Raw genomic sequence first — 18771 nt, 5'->3', positions numbered from 1 at the left:
TCGTAATTGAATGGGTTGTCAGATTTTGTAAGTTTCATCGGGTTCCAAGGCGCGGGCCTGGGTTTGACTTTTTTGGTTGATTTCAGGATTTTAATTAAAGATTCGACCTTTCTCGATTGGGTTTGTTCCCTTTGGCATTATGTGATGTATTTGAGTTATTTTTGGCTAGTTTCGAGCCGTTCGGAGGTCGGTACGCACAAGATGGCATTTTAGAGCATCGTTTGGCTTGCTCGGTATTGGATTTGGCTTATTTGAGGTAAGTAACACTTCTAAACTTGGAACTAAGGGTATGAGCCCTGATTATACCTGTTATGTGTTTGATGTTGAGGTGATGCACATGTGTGGTGACAGGCATGTGGGCTGCACCGTGTGAAATGTGACTCCGATATTTCTATGGTACTGTGTGGTTACCTGATCTTATCTGGAACCATGAAATCTCTACGTACTAGAGCTTTTGAGTTGTGATTCATGCTAGAAACCATGTCTAAACCACATGTTTATTCTGTTGGGACCCACCAAGGTCATTGCTGTTGTTGAATTATTTGCTTACATTGCAATTACATACTCATTCATACGCATTCATTTGCATATCATATCTTAGTCCCCGTCACCATTTATTGATACATCACATCATCATTTTGGGATGACTTTCATGACATTGTGAGCCCGAGAGATTTGAGAGATTGATGACTGAGTGAGGCCGAGGGCTTGATGGTGAGGATGTTTATGGGATCGAGCTGCACGCCGCGACATGTCTTATTAATTTATGCCATGATTTCCTTGTTATAGCACTTGGGCTGAAGGAGCCCATCCGGAGTCTGTACACATCCCCAGTGAGCGCATGTACCTACTAAGTGCTAGTGCCGAGCGATTGGGAGGATTGTGTGACTGGGAGGACTGAGTGAATTGATACTCTGAGAATATGCATATGGTTTTATCACTGAGTTGCATCACATTAACATGCACACTTGACACACAGGCATATAGATGCATTTTCCTCATGCTGTACGATATTGCGTCATTCATGACTTCACATAGTCATTGACATGTAGGCATAAAGATGTATTTTCCTCATGCCATTTGAAAATGAAACATTTACCTGTTGAAAGATTTTGGGAAAAATCACAGTTTCACAAAACGTACTCATATTTTGGTGATTTCGGTAAAAGATTTGGGTTTTCACTGATAGACTTGGAAAGCATGCCTATTTTTCTAGAACTGTGAATGAGCTGAGCATTTTATTTCTGAGCTACTTCTTTTATTACTTTCGTTATGTTGTTATGAACTATTGTTGGCTATTGGTGTTGGACCCTGACCTGTGTTCCAGCTCGTCACTACTTTCATCCTAAGGTTAGGTTTGTTACTTATTGAGTACATGTGGTCGGTTGTACTCATACTATACTTCTGCACCTTGCGTGCAGATATTGGATATTGATGTTGCTGTGATTGACGAGAGCAGGATTTGAAGACGTACTTGCGTTCCGGTTGTAGCTGCCTCCTATTCGTGGTAGCCTTAGATTTATAAAAATCTGTTTATGTACATTTCGAATAGATGACGTATTTATTTCATACCAGCTTTGTAAATTCTAATCTTAGAAGCTCATGATTTGTACTACCAGTCCTTGAGAAACTTTTTTGTATAAAAGCGGTGTATTATCATTTTTTTTCTTAATAAATATTAAAAAATCTTATTAAATTGAATAGTTGTTAATAGGCTTTCATGACAGGTTGGGTTAAGTGCCATCACGACTAGGTGGATTTTGGGTCGTGACACATACCCTCAGCACCAAGTTTAGAAGTGTTACTTACCTCGAACAAGCCAAATCCAATACCGAGCAAGTCAAGCGATGCTCCAAAAATGCCATCCCGTGTGTACCAACCTCCGAACGGCTCGAAACTAGCCAAAAGCAACTCAAATACATCAAATAATGCCAAAGGAAACAAACCTAATCGATAAAGGTCGAATCTTTAATCAAAAGCCCAAAATCAACCCAAAGTCCAATCCGGGCCCGCACCTCAGAATTTGACGAAACTTACAAAATCTGACAACTCATTCATTTACGAGTCCAACTATACTAGTTTCACTCAAATCCGATTCCGAATTGACATTCAAAACTCAAAAAATCACTCTATGAAGCTTTAGGCTAAAATCCCTAATTTTCTCTTTAAAACGCATAATCTAATTACCAAAAATGAAGATAAAATCACGAAATATAATCAAAACAGAGTGTAGAATACTTAGCCCAATCCTTGTGATGAAATTTGACTCCAAAATCGCCTCAATCCGAGTCCCACATCTCAAACTATGATAAAAGAACCCAAAACCCCTTTATATAGTTTCTGCCCAGCATTTTCGCTTTTGCGAAAAAAGGGCCGCTTCTACGGCGTCGCTTATGCGACAAAATTCCCCCTTCTGCGGAAAACCCTGGAGTTCAGCTCTTCCACACCTGCGCAATAGGCATCGCTTCTACGCAAGCGTAGCTGCGAGACAAGACATGCTTCTGCGCACTCAACCGCTTCTGCGATTACAACTTCTGCTTCTCCGCAAATGCAGGTGCGCTTCTTCCTCCGCATCTGCGCTCATTCTTCCGCAGATGCAGAAACACCAGAACTAGCAGCCATAGCCAAATGCAATATGCGATGAAATGGTCTGAACCTTGTCCGAAACTCACCCAAGCCCCTCGGGACCCCGTCCAAATATACCAATAAGACCCATAACATAACCCGGACCTATGAGAGGCCTCAATTCACACATAACAACATTGAAACGACGAATCGCACCTCAAATCAAACTTAAATGAACTTTTAACTTTCAAAACTCGCACCGAAACATATCAAATCAACTCGGAATGAACTCAAATTTTGCATACAAGTCCCAAACGACATAACACAGTTATTCCCATTCCCGGAACCATAATCCAAATCTTATATCATTAAAGTCAACTCCCGGTCAAATTTATGAACTTTCTAATTCTTCAAATTTCTAACTTTCGCCAATCAGCGCCGAAACCTTATAGAAATATCGAATTGTAAATCCGGGCATACGTCCGAGTGTAAAATCACCGTCCGGACCTAATGGAACCGTCAAAACTCTAACCCGATCTCAAATGCTAAAACGTCAAACTTAGTCAACTATTCCAACTTAAAGCTTCAAGAATGAAATTCATTCTTCCAAATCGATTCCGAATAACCTGAAAACCAAAACCAACGATTCCCACAAGTCATAATACACTATACGGAGCTACTCATGCCCTCAATCTACCGAGCGAAGTGCAAATGTTCGAAATGATCGGTCAGGTCGTTACAAGAGGAGATCTTCGACTAGGGTTGAAGGAGATCTTTTGAGGAGGGACGAAGTGATGGGGGAGATCTTTTTTCACGAATGAGGTTGAAGATCACGCGATTAATGCGTGATGCAAGTTTTATATTTTTTGTTTAGGGGTATAATTGTCATATCCTCATTACAGATTTTTTGTCATCTGGCTACCATATCAATAATTTTTAAAAATAGGGTACGGGTTAAAAGGTGGCACAAATATAGGGTACGACTACAAACCCCCCGGTGATGAGGACTTGAACTAGCCATTCAATTGACTTTTCGGTATAAAAATAATTGACTTTTTGGTCTTTCTCTCTTTTTCTTTTTAAAAATATTTTTGGAATTATTTTTTATCCTGTAGCACATATGCTTTTTTTCCGTTATGAAATTGATTTTGATAACAGAAAAATATATTTTTCAATATTTATAATCTCCGAGTAATGAGTTGTCAATATGTTGTTGGCTTCGAGGGAATAAAATATTTACTTGATTTTTTTAATTTAAGAGTTTAAGTTTGATGATAACACATAAATCATTTATATTATCAAGGTAAATTTATCTACAATAACAGATAAACTCTACATAGCACAAATATGATATCATGAAAAATAAAGTAATAACAAGCTATAATAATTAAAATATACTGATAATATGAAAATTTATTAGGGGGCATTTTTATATATACGCTTTTTTGGAGCCGCCATTGACGTTATACCCGCATTGTACAAATATTTGCAAAGTGTACCTGCTCGGATCAAAAGTAGTTCAATCTCTTCAATATAACTTCAGAAATCAAATCTGAAGTTCTTCTATCTTTCAAATGTAACTTAAGAAATTCGAATCTTAAATAGTTGAATCACTTCAATATAACTTCAGAAATTAAATCTGAAGTTCTCTATATTTCAAATGAAACTTCAGAAATTTAAATTTTAAGTAGTTCAATCTCTTCAATTCAACTTCGGATTTCGAATCTTAAGTTCAGAAACATTAACTTACTCGTCGAATTTCAACAATCCAACAGACGATTCAATGCCAAATCTACTCCAAATGAGGCTGAATTTGAAACATGACTCAAGTATCATAACGAACAAACCTCAGTCATCATATTGTTAGAACACCATCAAATTTAACAAACTTATTTTATAACGAAGAAGTCGAAGAAGAAGAATCGTAAGCATGAAGAAGAAGAAAGCAACAACAAAGAAGACGTAAAAAGTGTATGCATTTGATGTTACCCAAATTGGATATCAGTTAAACTTTTTTTTAAAGTGGGTACAAATTCAAAAATGGTACAAAACTGGGCGCTACATGAAAAATTTACATTTATTAATAATGTTTTGGGCAGCTTTAGCCCAACATGTAGCATAGACCTCGGGTAGTTGGGGTACGTGCATATATATTCTATTTTAGGGCCACCATTGAATTCACACCGATTGTGTACCAAAATTTATAAATGTATCCATATTATAATATGCGACTGAAGTTACAAAAATTCGTGTGTGAAGTTTTTTTTAGAAATACCAAAACTTCATACATTTTTTCCTAATGTTTAGCTTTGACAAGTTCAAAACCTCGGACATTTTTACCTGTAGTGCCAAGGCCAAACCTTCAATTTTTTTTACCTATAATTTAAGACACCAATTAACACAATGGGAAGTGCAAAAGTGAAACTAAATTACAAAGCCTCACATATTAGAACTAAGAGCGTGTGTTACAAAATATTATAACATAAAAATATATAAATAAAAAGATTTTGTACACAAAGGCAAGACACAACGATATGTTATTGAAATTCTTATAATAAATTTGTTATAGGTACAACAAAAATGTGACGACCCGATAAGTCATTTTGTGTACTAGCCTAAATTTTAGTGTTCAAAGACCTCTCATAGCTTCATTTAATATTTCTTGATTTACGTGAGTGGTATGAGTCACTTTTCTGAAAGCTTTTATGTGAAATTTTAAAGAAAATAATTTTTTACTTAAAGTGAGGCTAGAGTTGACCACATTCAATATTTTGGGTAAACGACCTCAGATCGACATTTTGACGATTTCGGTAGGTTCGAATTATATTTTGGACTTGTACGCACGTTTGGTTGGGTCCGGGGAGACCCGAGCGCATTTTGGCGCGTTATGTGAAAAGTATGAAAATGAGTTTTAAAGATGAAAATCATGAGTTTTGATGGTTGATTCTGGTTATTTGATGTTATTTTGTTGATTTGAGGTAGCGATCAAGTTTGTAAGATATTATTACACTTGTGTGTATGTTCGGTGTGGAGCCCGAGGGGCTCGTAAAAGTTTCGGATGAGTTTGGATGGTTTTGGAACATTTGATGCAATTCTGGTTCTGGTGTCAACCTGCAGATCTCCTATTTGTGAGGCCTAACTCGCATTTGCGAGCCCGCTTTTGCGCTCATTAGATTGCATTTGCAAAATGGGGACTGGGGATTGGACATCGCATTTGTGAAGGAAACCTCGCATTTGCATACTGGTTTCCAGTTTGCATTTTGCGAACTCTGGTAGCTATTGATAGCTTCGCAAATGGGAAGCTTTTATCCGCATTTGCGATGGAGGGCTAATCGCATTTGCGAGATTATGGTCGTATTTGTGACATCCGTGCACCCGATGCACTATTCACATTTGCGACCAATGTCTCACATATGTAGGCATCACATTTGCGAACAAGTGTCCACAAATGCGATACTTGCAGTTGGGTAAAAGAGGGACAAAATGTGACTTAACTCATTTTACACCATTTCTCAATTTCAAACATTCTAGAGGTGCATTTTGGAGAGCCCTTTCTTCCCAAATTCATTGGTAAGAAACTCTAATTTATTTTCTATCAATTCCCATTTCTTTTCATGAGTTGTTAACATCAAATCTTGGGATTTCATGATAGAGATTAGGAATTTTGTGTAGAATTTAGGGATTTTACAAAATTGAGATTTAGACCTCAAATTGAGGTTGGACTTCGAAACAAATCATGTATCCGAGCTCGAGAGTGAATGAGTAATCGGATTTTGGTCTACTCTCAGATTTCGACCAAGCAGGCCCGTGATTAAAATTGAACCTTTTTTATTAGTGGGTAGTTTCTAAAGCTTATTTTAAATTGTTGGATCGATAATTGGCTAGATTCGGTTGGTTTGGAGGTCTGTTCGAAAGTGAAAGCCATTATTGATTGTTGGTTCGGTTGTGGAGTGAGGTAAGTATTGTGGTTAACTTTGACTTGGGGGAATTATGACTTGTTGGTTATTTGCTACGTGAATTATGTATGGGGACAATATATATGTAAGGTGACGAGTATATATATGTTGTCATGGGTTAAAGCATGTAGATGGAAATTGATTTATTGTACCATGTTGTTTCATTTACTCTGCCTTCTATGCCTTAGGTAGATTGTGATTCTTTTATTGTTCGCTTTCGTATTTATTGCTTATTTTGAAGTTGTTGGGATACTGGAAGTTGAGTTGGTTTATTATAAATAACATCATGGTTGAAGTTGAAATTTTCTTCCCACATTGCTTAATAATTTGGGTTGTTATTGTTGTTTGAAGAGGAAGAGTGAAAAGCACGAAGAATGTTGCCGTTCCATATATGCATAATATTATCATTGATTGAGAGAATGTGAGGATTAAAATACGAAGGGTGATGTCGTGCACTTGATTCTTGGGTTGTTATTATCATGTGAGGATGGGAGTAAAAGCACGAAGGAGGATGTCATGCCATTGCATTCATTATATTATATGGTGAGGATGAGAGTAAAAGCACGAAGGATGATGTCGTGCCATTGCATTCATTTTTATTATATGGTGAGGATGAGCGTAAACGTATGAAGGGTGATGCCGTGCAGCTTGATGACTTTACTGCTTTTACTTGGCAGTTTAATTGCTTATTTCGGAAAAAGACATACTTGGAGATTTTGTATTGATTGTTCCGACTGATGCCCCTTTTACATGTTCCTTCCTCATAATATTTTTAATGTTTTACTTGTTATTTCCATTGCTTTATATATATTTGTACAGATTTTTAGTTAGGTGTCTTGTCTTAGCCTCGTCATTACCTCGCCGGGGTTAGGCTTGACACTTACTGAGTACATTGAGATGGTTGTACTCATACTATACTTCTGCACTTCTTATACAAATTTTGACTATGGTACCAACGGAGTCCTGAGAGGCAGTTAGCAAATACAAGTCAGTGACTCAAGGTAGAGCTGCACTCCATTCGCAGGCCTTAAAAGTCATTTTTCTATTTTATTATGTTGTTTTCATTTTTTCTAGACAATGTTGTATTTCTTTTGAAACCCTTGTACTTACCTGAATCTAGATGCTCATGTACTTGTTACACCAGATCTTGAGTTAATTTACGCTTTGCTATTGATCAGGTTCCAGATATTTATCTTTTTTCTTCATTTCGTATTAGCTGTTGTTTTGGCTTGCCTGATGATAAATAGGGATTTTGACTACTTATAGCACGTTTTAGCTTTCATTTTAGTCCAAAAACGTTTAATTATCATTCCGAAAACTAATGAAATGTGCTTAATTGCAGGAATATTGGAAGATGAACTCACGGAGATGAAATCTAACTCAAGAAGGAGTAATCTGAACTCAAGGACAGAAAAGGCATAGAAGCTCAATTGTGCGAACCGCAGAATATCATCTGCGGCCGCAGGTTATGAAGGAATTTCCATCAAAGATTGGTGCAAAGCGCGGTCCGCACATGAATTGTGCAGCCACAAAAGCTGAGCCAGAAGCAAAGTTCAGAGAAGATGCATTCCAAGTCTCCCAGAAGTGCGGACAACACAACAATTGTGCGACCGCAGATATAATTGTGCGGACCGTAAAAGAGCAAGGTGCGGCCGCAGTTACAATTCTGCGGACCGCAGAAAGAGTGCATTGCGACCGCGATTCAGAATTATGCGACTGCAGACTTCAAATCCTGTCAAGCTGAAGAAAACTGCGAACCGCACATGGAATTCTGCGGCCGCAGAACCTTCGGAAGGGCATTTTTGTCCAAAATTTCCAGCCATGTATAAATAGACAAGTTTCACATTTTAGGTTAACTTTTGACATTAGCTGCTACAGTAGACATTTGCTTTTACTTTTTTTAGTAACTTTTCATATTTTGAGCTATTTGAACATAGATTTTATCATTTTAATTTGCAATATGAGTTTAAATATCATTTCTTCTTCTATTTCTTCCAATTTCAAGCATGAGTAGCTAGATTTTCACTAGGGTTGTAACCCAACCCTAGTATGTAAACTTAATGGGTGTTTAATTTAATGCTTGTTTATAGTGCTGTGTTTATTATTTAGCCTTGTTCTTGCTTTTATTTGTGGAATTAATGGTTGCAAATATTAGTTCATGCCTATTTGACTTGGTCTCTACTTGAGAAAGAGAGACTTTGTCTAGGACAACTTGGCTAACAAGAAATTGGGTCAATCGAGAGATTGATAAGCCCAATTAAAGGATTGGACCTAGAGATAGTAACAACCCGACTTGAGCTTTTGTCAAGCATTTTGTTCAATACCCATTTGAACTTGAGAAAGTCAAATTCGGCAAAATCACTCTCTGACCGAGAGGTATTGAGTGGGTAATTGAGTGTTGATAGCAATAATATACCCCGACCAATAAAATAAGATTTAAAGTTTATATCCCATAAGGCAAACACCCAGGTGAATGTCATAGCCCTAGGATTTTTACAACATTTGAAAAATAACAAAAACAATCTCCTAGTTTTATTTCTCAATTTGCAATCATAGTTTAAATTAGACTTCAAAACAACCAAATTTTGTGGAAGAGTAAATTTAGATATTCAAATTCACACGCTACGATATATACTACTAACTCCCATCTATAGCTCCTAGCGGAATTCGACCCCGACTCTTGTTGGGTATTATTATTGCTTCGACCATTTTCATAACCTTGAATTGAGGTGTGAAATTGGACGAGATCAATTTTTGGCGCCATTGCCGGGGAGCTAAAAACAGTGTTAACTATATAATTAGGTGTGTTTTTGAAATATTTCCTTTTCCTTCCTTGTTACTAACGTGTTGAGAAATTGTAGGTGTAATATCATGGCAAACAATGATATCGAAAACATAGCTTTGGGGGACGTGGACGTTGAGGATTATCAAATGGATGAGGTCCTTCTTGAACCTCAAGCAAATAGACAAGGCCGAGTGCCTCAAGACAATGTACCCGCTCTACCCCCACCTCCATCAGGAGCGGCTCCACACCGGGTGTTGCCTAATGAAGGGTATACAAATGCTATAGTCCATCCCTGTATTAGGGCGGGCAACTTCCAAATAACCAACGTGATGATGACTTTGCTCGAGCAACGAGGGTTCTTCACCGGTGCACCGGGTCAAAATACATACAAACACTTGAAGGGGTTCGTAGATACGTGTTGGGGGAGCAAACAAACTAATGTCTCCGAGGATTCTTTGAGGCTAAGGCTTTTTCCCTTCTCTCTACGGGGAAAAGCTTTTAATTGGTTGGAACGTTTTCCAAATTATTCCATTCATACATGGGATGAATTAGCGGAGAAATTTATTTCTAAGTACTTCTCTCCCAGTCACATGGCTATTTTTCAGGATGAAATTCTAGCATTCAAGCAAGAGCCCAATGAATCACTACACGTGATATGGGAAAGGTATAGAACAATGGTGAGATTTCCCCAACAATGATATGACGAAGAACATGATTGAATAAACTTTCTATCGGGGGATCAATACAACCAACCAATGTGTAGTGAATCAACTTGCCGGTGGAAACTTCATAACTACGCCTTATGCGGAGGCATGTGATATCTTGGATGAGATGGCAACTACTTCATTGGCGTGGCAATCTCGCGCTAATGTTCCACAATGTGATCCCAATTTGATTCACCTTCACCAAGAGTTGCATGATCTTGGACAAGATATAGCCGAGTTGACTACCACCATGAACCAATTGGCAAAGGCTCAACATCAATAAGTGCAAAACCCAAGGCAAGTCAATGCAATTGAGGGAGTAGGTAAGATAGTGAACAAGCGAAGAACAAGAAGTCCAAAAGTGCAACAAAGAGTGGACAATTTTGTGCAAGATGATAGTGGATTTGATCAAGATGACTCTTACAATTACCAAAAAGCGGAGGTCCAATATGTGAATAACTTTCAAGGGCAAAGAAACAACTACCAAGGCCCTAGCCAACAACAATGGAGACCTCAAAATACTCAAGGCAATTGGAATTCTCATAACCAAGGCAATTGGAGTGGAGGAAACAATCAAAATAATTAGAATAGCAATAACAATCAAGGCAATTGGAGTGGAAACAATAATCAAGGGAATTGGCATAACTACAATAACCAAGGCAATGGGGGAGGCAACAATCAAGGCGGGTGGAATTACAATCAAGGAAATCGAGGGTTGGGTTTTCAAAGGCTCGCGATGTATCAATAACCGAGCAACCCATCTCCTTATCCTTCATATGGTCCTAGTTCTTCCAAAAATTAAATGGGCCATATTGAGAATATGTTTAAGCAAATGATGGAGAAGAACGCCGATTCCGATGCTCAACTTGCTTCACACAACACCTCGATCCGTAACTTGGAAGTGCAAATGGGACAAATCTCCCAAGCTTTAAATTCTCGTCCTAAGAGGGCACTACCAAGTGATACGGTGGTGAACCCAAAGGGTGGGAACAATACGGGGCATGCCATGGCCGTTACTACAAAAAGTGGAAGAGGTGGGAATGCACCCACCTCAAGTCAAAGGCAACTTGTGGATGATGGGCAAGTGGTAGAAGAAGAGGAGATCCCAACCAATGTAGTGCAAGCAAATGATGAAGTGCGGATTGATATTGATGACACAGTGGAAGAGACTCAAGATGAAGTAAACCCGTCTAGGGAGCATGTGATTGACATACCAAAACCGGTAGTTAAAAGTCTAAGGAACCATTGCCTAAGCCACCTTCTCCATATCCTTAAAGGCTCGCCTAGCAAAATGGCGAGAATCAATTCAAAAAGTTCATTGATATGATGAAGAGTATTTCGATAAATGTGCCATTAGTTGAAGCTTTGGAGCAAATGCCCGGATACACAAAGTTTATGAAGGATTTGGTGACAAAAAAATGGTCGATGAATTTTGAAACTATCAAAGTCACTCACCAAGTGAGTGCAATTGTGCATTCGATGGCTCTTAAGTTGGAAGATCCCAGTGCTTTCACAATCCCTTGCACCATTGGAAGTGCCAAGTTTTCCAAAGCTCTTTGTGATCTTGGGTCGAGTATCAATTTGATGCTCTATTCGGTTTTCAAGATTTTGGGAATTGGGCAACCAAGACCCACATCTATGAGATTACAAATGGCCTATCGTACAATGAAGGAATTCATTCTCTAGTCGAATTTTGTTATTCTTGATTGTGAAGTGGACTATGAGGTGTTGATTATTCTTGGAAGACCTTTCCTTGCTATGGGGAAGGCTCTTGTTGATGTGGAAGCCGGAGAACTCACTTTCCGGGTTGGTGATAAAAAGGTGGTGTTCCACGTGTGCAAATCTATGAGGCAACTGAATAGTAATGAAGTGTGTTCATTTGTGGACTTGGTGACCGGTATGATTATTGATGATACAAGTGCCGCGATTAATGTGGGTGAGATATTGGAGGCCGTCTTGCTCAATTTTGATGATGATGGGACGGATGGCTTCATGGAATGTGTTAATTATTTGCAAGGAATGGGGTCGTACAACTATGCACCCCGAAAACTTACTTTAGATCTTGAGAATAGAGAAACTCCTCCTACAAAGCCTTTAATTGAAGAGCCTCAGATCTTGGAGTTGAAGCCATTGCCTCCACATCTCAGGTATGAATTCCTTGGCCCTTGTTCTACTTTACCGGTTATTCTTTCCTCTTATTTGTCTAACGTGCAGGTTGAATCTACATTGGCGGTGCTCCAAAAGGGAAAGAAAGCTATTGGGTGGACTTTGGCAAATATTCGAGGAATATGCCCCGCATTTTGCATGCACAAGATTAACTTGGAGGAAGATGCGAAACCCTCCATTGAACATCAAAGGAGATTCAATGAAGCCATCCAAGACATGGTCAAAAAGGAGATTATCAAATGGTTAGATACCAGGGTGGTCTACCCTATTTTCGACAGTTCGTGGACCTCTCTGGTGCAATGTGTCCTGAAAAGGGGTGGCATAACAGTGGTCACCAATGACAAGAACGAATTGATTCCCGCAAGAATGATGACTGGGTGGAGAGTATGTATGGACTATCGGAAACTAAACAAAGTCACGAGGAAAGACCATTTTCCACTTGCCTTCCTTGACCACATGCTTGATAGGTTGGCCGACCGTTCTTTCTATTGCTTTCTAGATGGATATTCTGGCTACAACCAAATACTTATTGCCCTAGAAGATCAAGAGAAAACAACTTTCACTTGTCCCTATGGCACTTTCTCTTTCAAGCGGATGCCATTTAGCTTATGCAATGCACCAACGACTTTTCAATGGTGTATGATGGCGATCTTCACGGATATGATAGAAGACTACCTTGAAGTCATCATGGATGATTTCTTGGTAGTCGGGGATTCCTTTGATGTTTGCTTGGCAAATTTGGATAGAGTATTGGCAAGGTGTGAACAAATGAACTAGGTGTTGAATTGGGAGAAATGCCATTTCATGGTCGAGGAAGGCATTTTCCTAGGCCACAAGATTTCAAAGAATGGAATAGAGGTTAACAAGGCGAAGATAGAGGTGATTTCTAAACTCCCACCTCCAACTTTAGTGAAAGGCGTGAGAAGTTTCTTGGGTCACGCGGGGTTCTACCGGTGCTTCATAAAGGATTTTTCTAAAGTGGTGTATCCATTGTGCAAGATCTTAGAGAAAGATGCTACGTTTAACTTCAATGATGATTGCATGAGAGCTTTTGAATTGCTAAAGCTCAAGTTGACAATAACTCCCATACACCGCTCCTAATTGGAGTATTCCTTTTGAGCTCATGTGCGATGCTAGTGATGTAGCGGTTGGGGCAGTTTTGGGGAAACGTATCAACAAGATTTTTCATCCGGTCTACTATGCTAGTAAGACCATGAATGATGCCCAAGTTAATTACACCGTTACTGAAAAAGAGCTCCTTGCCATTGTGTTTGTAATTGAGAAATTTCACCCATACTTGATGGGTGCAAAGGTTATTGTTCATACGGATCATGCGGCACTTCACTATCTTATGAGCAAGAAAATTCGAAAGCTAGGTTGATGAGATGGGTGCTATTGTTACAAGAGTTTGATATTGACATCCATGATCGAAAAGGGAGTGAAAATCATGTGGCGGACCACTTGTCTTGTTTGGAGGAGGAGGGGAGGCCGCATGATGGCCTTGAGACCAATGACTCCTTCCCTGAGAAGCAACTCTTGGCTATCTCAATGAAGGAGGTTCCATGGTTCGCGGATATAGCAAACTTCCTTGTGTGTGGAATTATCCTGGATGAGCTCTCTTCAAATCAAAGGAAGAATCTCAAACGGGATTGTCAAGATTATTATTGGGACGAGCCATACCTTTTCCGGATTTGCACGGATGGGGTAATTAGACGAAGAGAAAAATGTTATTCTTGAGGCTTGCCATTCTTCGCCTTATAGTAGTCACCATGGCGGAGCAAGAATGGAGGCCAAAGTGCTAAGTTGCCATTTTTATTAGCCCACTCTCTACAAAGATGCAAGTGATATGGTAAAAAGATGTGATGAACGCCAACGGGTCGGTGGAATCTCAAAGAAGAATGAAATGCCTCTCACTACCATTTTGGAGATTGATATTTTTGATGTATGGGGTATTGACTTCATGGGTCCTTTTGTGAGTTCTTGTTCAAACACCTACATCTTGGTCGCAGTTGATTATGTGTCTAAATGGGTGGAGGCCGTTGCTCTACCCAACAATGAAGCGAGAAGTGTGGCGGCATTCTTGAAGAAGAATATTTTCATAAGATTTGGTACTCCGCGAGCTATCATAAGCGATGGGGGGTCGCATTTTTGCAACAAGGATTTTGACACTTTGCTTAGCAAGTATGGTGTCACTCATAAAGTTATGACTCCCTATCAATCACAAGCTAGCGGTCAAGTGGAAGTCTCCAACCGGGAGATAAACAGTATCTTGTCAAAAATAGTGAATGCTAAACAGACGGATTGGTCAAAGAAGCTTGATGCTGCACTATGGGCTTATCGAACTGCTTTCAAAACTCCTATAGGTATGTCTCCATATCAGTTGGTGTTTGGCAAAGCTTGTCATCTTCCGGTGGAACTCGAGCATAAATCCATATGGGCTTTAAAGAAGTTGAATCTTGATTGGGATGCAACCGCTAGTTTGCGGGTTGCACATTTGAATTAATTGGATGAGTTCCGATACCATGCATATGCAAGTTCGTCCTTGTACAAAGAGAGGATGAACTACCTTCATGACAAATACATCCGAAACAAGGAGTTCAAGGTGGGCGATCTTGTTTTGTTGTTCAACTCACGATTGAAGATGTTTCCCGGGAAGCTGAAATCTAAATGGAGTGGTCCCTTTGAAATTGTGGGTGTGACACCTTTTGGTGCATTGGACTTGAAGAACAAAAATTATGAGGTATTCTGAGTCAATGGTTACCGGGTGAAGCATTATTTGGGACAAGTTGATGATGGCCACGTGGTGGCAATTATTCATTTGAAGTGATGGTAATCTGCAACATGCCACGAAGTTAAATCAGGCGTTTCTAGGGAGGCAACCCATGTTTCTTTTTCTTTTCTTCTTTTGTAGATAGGTGTTATTTTTGTGCTAACTAGATTTGAAGTGTGTTTCAGGAATGAGTGTGCTTTACAGGAACTATGCGAAGAAAAAATTGGCTAAGTGTGGAAAAAGTGCGAACCGCACAATTGTGGGTGCTACAGTAGAAGGGAACTGCGGCCGCACAATTAAAGTGCGGACCACACAAATTGAGATGGGAAATTGCAAACTCTCTGAAGTTTGGTCTGTCAAAGAAATGGCCAAAGTGTGGCCGCACAACAAAATATGCGATCCGCACAAAAATTCTACGACCGCACCACAAATTCTGCAGATCGCATATCAGCAAGGGCATTTGAGCCCCCAGGTAACCGAGTGCGGACCGCCGAAAGAATTCTGCGGCCGCACTCCTCCTTTGTCCCTCAAGTCTGACCGTCCAAGTATAAATAGTAACCTTAAGGCTACTGTACATTTTTTCCCTCTCTAAGCACTCTAAACTCTAAAACTTTGAAATCGCCTGTTCAATCTACTGCCACACTCAATCCACATATATGATTAGTCATCTGCATTACCTCATATCTGATATGCTTTAATTACTCATAAATTTTTTCAATTTTTAGTTTAATTTATAACTTTTAGGTAGTTTTAGGCCATTTGTCAATAAATTTTAATTTTACTACCATGTGGGGTTTAAATTGTGTTTGGTTAACTGATAATTGCTCTATGGGGAATGGATGATTTGTTTTTCATGCTTAAGTGTTCATACCATGTCGAATTTGTGCAAAATATTATAAACCCTAGGAGTCTGATCGATTTTGGTTTGAAATTTGCGGCCGCACAAGAAATTGTGCTGTCCGCAGAAGTGAATACTAGGGTACTGCAAGTAAGGCTGAATCTGCGGCCGCACTTAAAATTGTGCGGTATGTATAAATCCCATCGCGGCCGCAGAATAGCATAATCTTTATCATCAGAGAGTTACCACTTTTGGGATATCTAATGTGCGACCACAATGATGAAAGTGTGGACCGCACTTCAAATCTGCGGTCGCACTCAAAATTGTGCGGACTGTAATTCTCCCTTTGCGGCCGCAAGTTCAAATTGTGCGGTCCTCACATCTCAGCCTGCGGTCGCACTTGTAATTGTGCGGACCACACTTCCCTACCCTGCCAACATGCTCTGAGTTGTGTGTTTACTATCTGTTTGCAATTGAACTATAACTAAATATTGCTGTTGCTTGTTACAGAAAATGGTTAGATCTCGAGGCCGCGGTGATACTTCAAAGGGGAGAGGTGAACCTTCCAGAGGTCGAGGCAAAAGAACTTTACCCCTCGCCTTCCAAAATATAATCACCAAGAAAACTACAACTGGTAGAGGAAGAAATCCAGAGCCCTCCGAATCTAGTTCATATGCTCTATCTCGAGAAGCATTGGAGGGCGATTCAGTGCAAGAGCACCCTGCTGTCCAATCACAACCACAATGAAGGTATCAACTCTAGGACGAGCCTTCCTCCTTACATAGCACCTTCGAGGGTTCAGAGAGTGCTAGTCATGCTTCAGAGCCCTCTTCTACACATGTCCCTGTGGCACCAGCGACTACTGTTGACGATATTCTAGATGATGGCCGGGGGGTGATACAACAGTTGCCGACCTTTAGAGGTCATAAAAGAAAGAGGTTTGGGAGGACCATTTTGTAAGTCTAGCTGCCTTCACCAGCTTTTGTGGGTAGTGGCCTATGAGATTGCTCACTCTTGAGCGACAGTTCCAACTCAAAGATATTGACGAGTATAATCCCGCAGTATGGAGACTGTTCAGAGAGTGGAAGGGGTGGATGTGGTTCACCCAGACTGTTGTGGATGCCAAGGAGTATTTGGTCCAGGAGTTCTACGCCAAATGTGGCGCACATCAAGAAAGGGACAAAAGTGACAAAAGTAAGGAATCTGAAAGTGAGATTTGACCAGCATACACTGAACTCGTATTTGGGGTTTGAGGATGTGGAGCCTGCACAGTACTTGGAAAAGGTGGAGATGGGTGATGCAGCTCGCCCATGGCTAGCTAAACTTCTTGCAGCCACGGGGCCACCACCACCATGGATCACTGCAGGGGTTCCTATTCAACGGAACACCCTAAACTTTGAGGCGAAGGGATGGCAGACCTTCGTATGTAGCAGCCTAGACCCGTGCCAGAATGAAACCAACCTACCTATTCCACGGGCAATTCTAGTCACCTCTATTATGGCCAGGTACCCGATCAATGTGGGTGTCGTGCTATCGGTCAACATGTCAGTGGTTTCCATGCAAGCTGATACCTTCTACCCGTATCCCAACCCATCACTGAGTACCTTACGGATGCACGGGTAGAGCCCAGAGATTTTGACACAATGGTTAGGGCTAAGAAGCCCTTCTCTTGGTATTCTCTGATGGATGCATACAACCCAAAGAGAAAAGGTCAGCCGACTACCATCGTAGGATAGTCTGACAAGCCATCGGTGGTAGCTGCAGAGATAGCCGATATGCCATCCACTTCAGCAGAACCTTCAGCCAGTGCAGCTGCCATGCCTCCACTTTTAGCCTCAATGCCTTCTATTTCATCTTTGAAGCCGATGCCTATGCCCTCTGCTCCACTCTCTGCACTACGAGTCTCCCAGACACTAGTGAGCCTCAACAACTGGATGCAGACAACTACTGCAAAGCTGTCTATCATATCTGGCCATGTTGCAGCATAGTCATCTATTCCGGCACTCCAGATTCCCCCACAGTTGAAGAAACCTTGAAGAAGCTTTTAGAAAATCAGAAGACAATAATAGGCACTCTAGTGCATCATGGGTCAGTGATAAAAGAGCTGGGAAAGGAAGTGAAGAAAATGCGGAAGTTCCTGGCCTCCAAGAAGTCAGTGGACAAGCTCCGGAGACAGGTTACGAAGATTGCAGCAGCCGGAGGCATTCCATTTGATATGTTGATAGACCCGCACCACCCAGGCCCAGCTCCTACAGCACCTACAACATCAACTGGCCAGTCTGATGATCCAGACACTGCTGCTGACACTGTTGAGGTATTCCGTCACATGTTCACCAACCCAGCCACTCCCGGACTCGAGGATGATGAGATCCAATTGGATGAGGCTGAGGTCGGTGCCACTCCTGGGGACATAGAGCCATAAGGAGTTTTCTTCACTCTCACCCTTCTTTTACTCTCATGTTGTGAAGCATTGAGGACAATGCTTATTTTTATTCGGGGGGGGGGGAGTTTCTTTGACTCATTTTGATGATTATGTATTTTGATAACTATGAGACATTTGGCATGCAATTAACTTATTACTATTTTCTTCTTCTTTCTCATTATGTATATATTCCCTCTTATCTCTCATTATGTATATATTCATTACGCCTTCAATAGGTTTTCTTTTGCTTTGTAGCTTCTTTATCTTTATGTTGTTTTCTTTTGAATTAGTAGCTTCTTGTTGATTTAATAGCGTATGTCTATGTTTTAGTGGATAATAAGCTTTTGGTTTTCTTAATTCCACGGTTCTTTCCAAAGGTAGTTCTAGTGTGAACCGGGTGACTCTTCCCAACGATGGATGGCGCGACAACCTTCTTAAGGGATTGGGTATATTTTTGGTGTTTAGGTAATAATAGTAGTAGTAATGAATAAAAAGACCTAACTGAGTCATACTCGAAGAGTCAAACATGCTTCACTTGGTACCAACACACTTAACTACGTGCTTA

Source organism: Nicotiana tabacum, chromosome 17 (assembly GCF_000715075.1).
Source record: "Nicotiana tabacum cultivar K326 chromosome 17, ASM71507v2, whole genome shotgun sequence".
Classification (NCBI taxonomy): Eukaryota; Viridiplantae; Streptophyta; class Magnoliopsida; order Solanales; family Solanaceae; genus Nicotiana; species Nicotiana tabacum.
The sequence above is the reverse complement of the archived record's forward strand: the minus strand, read 5'-3'. Positions refer to the sequence as shown.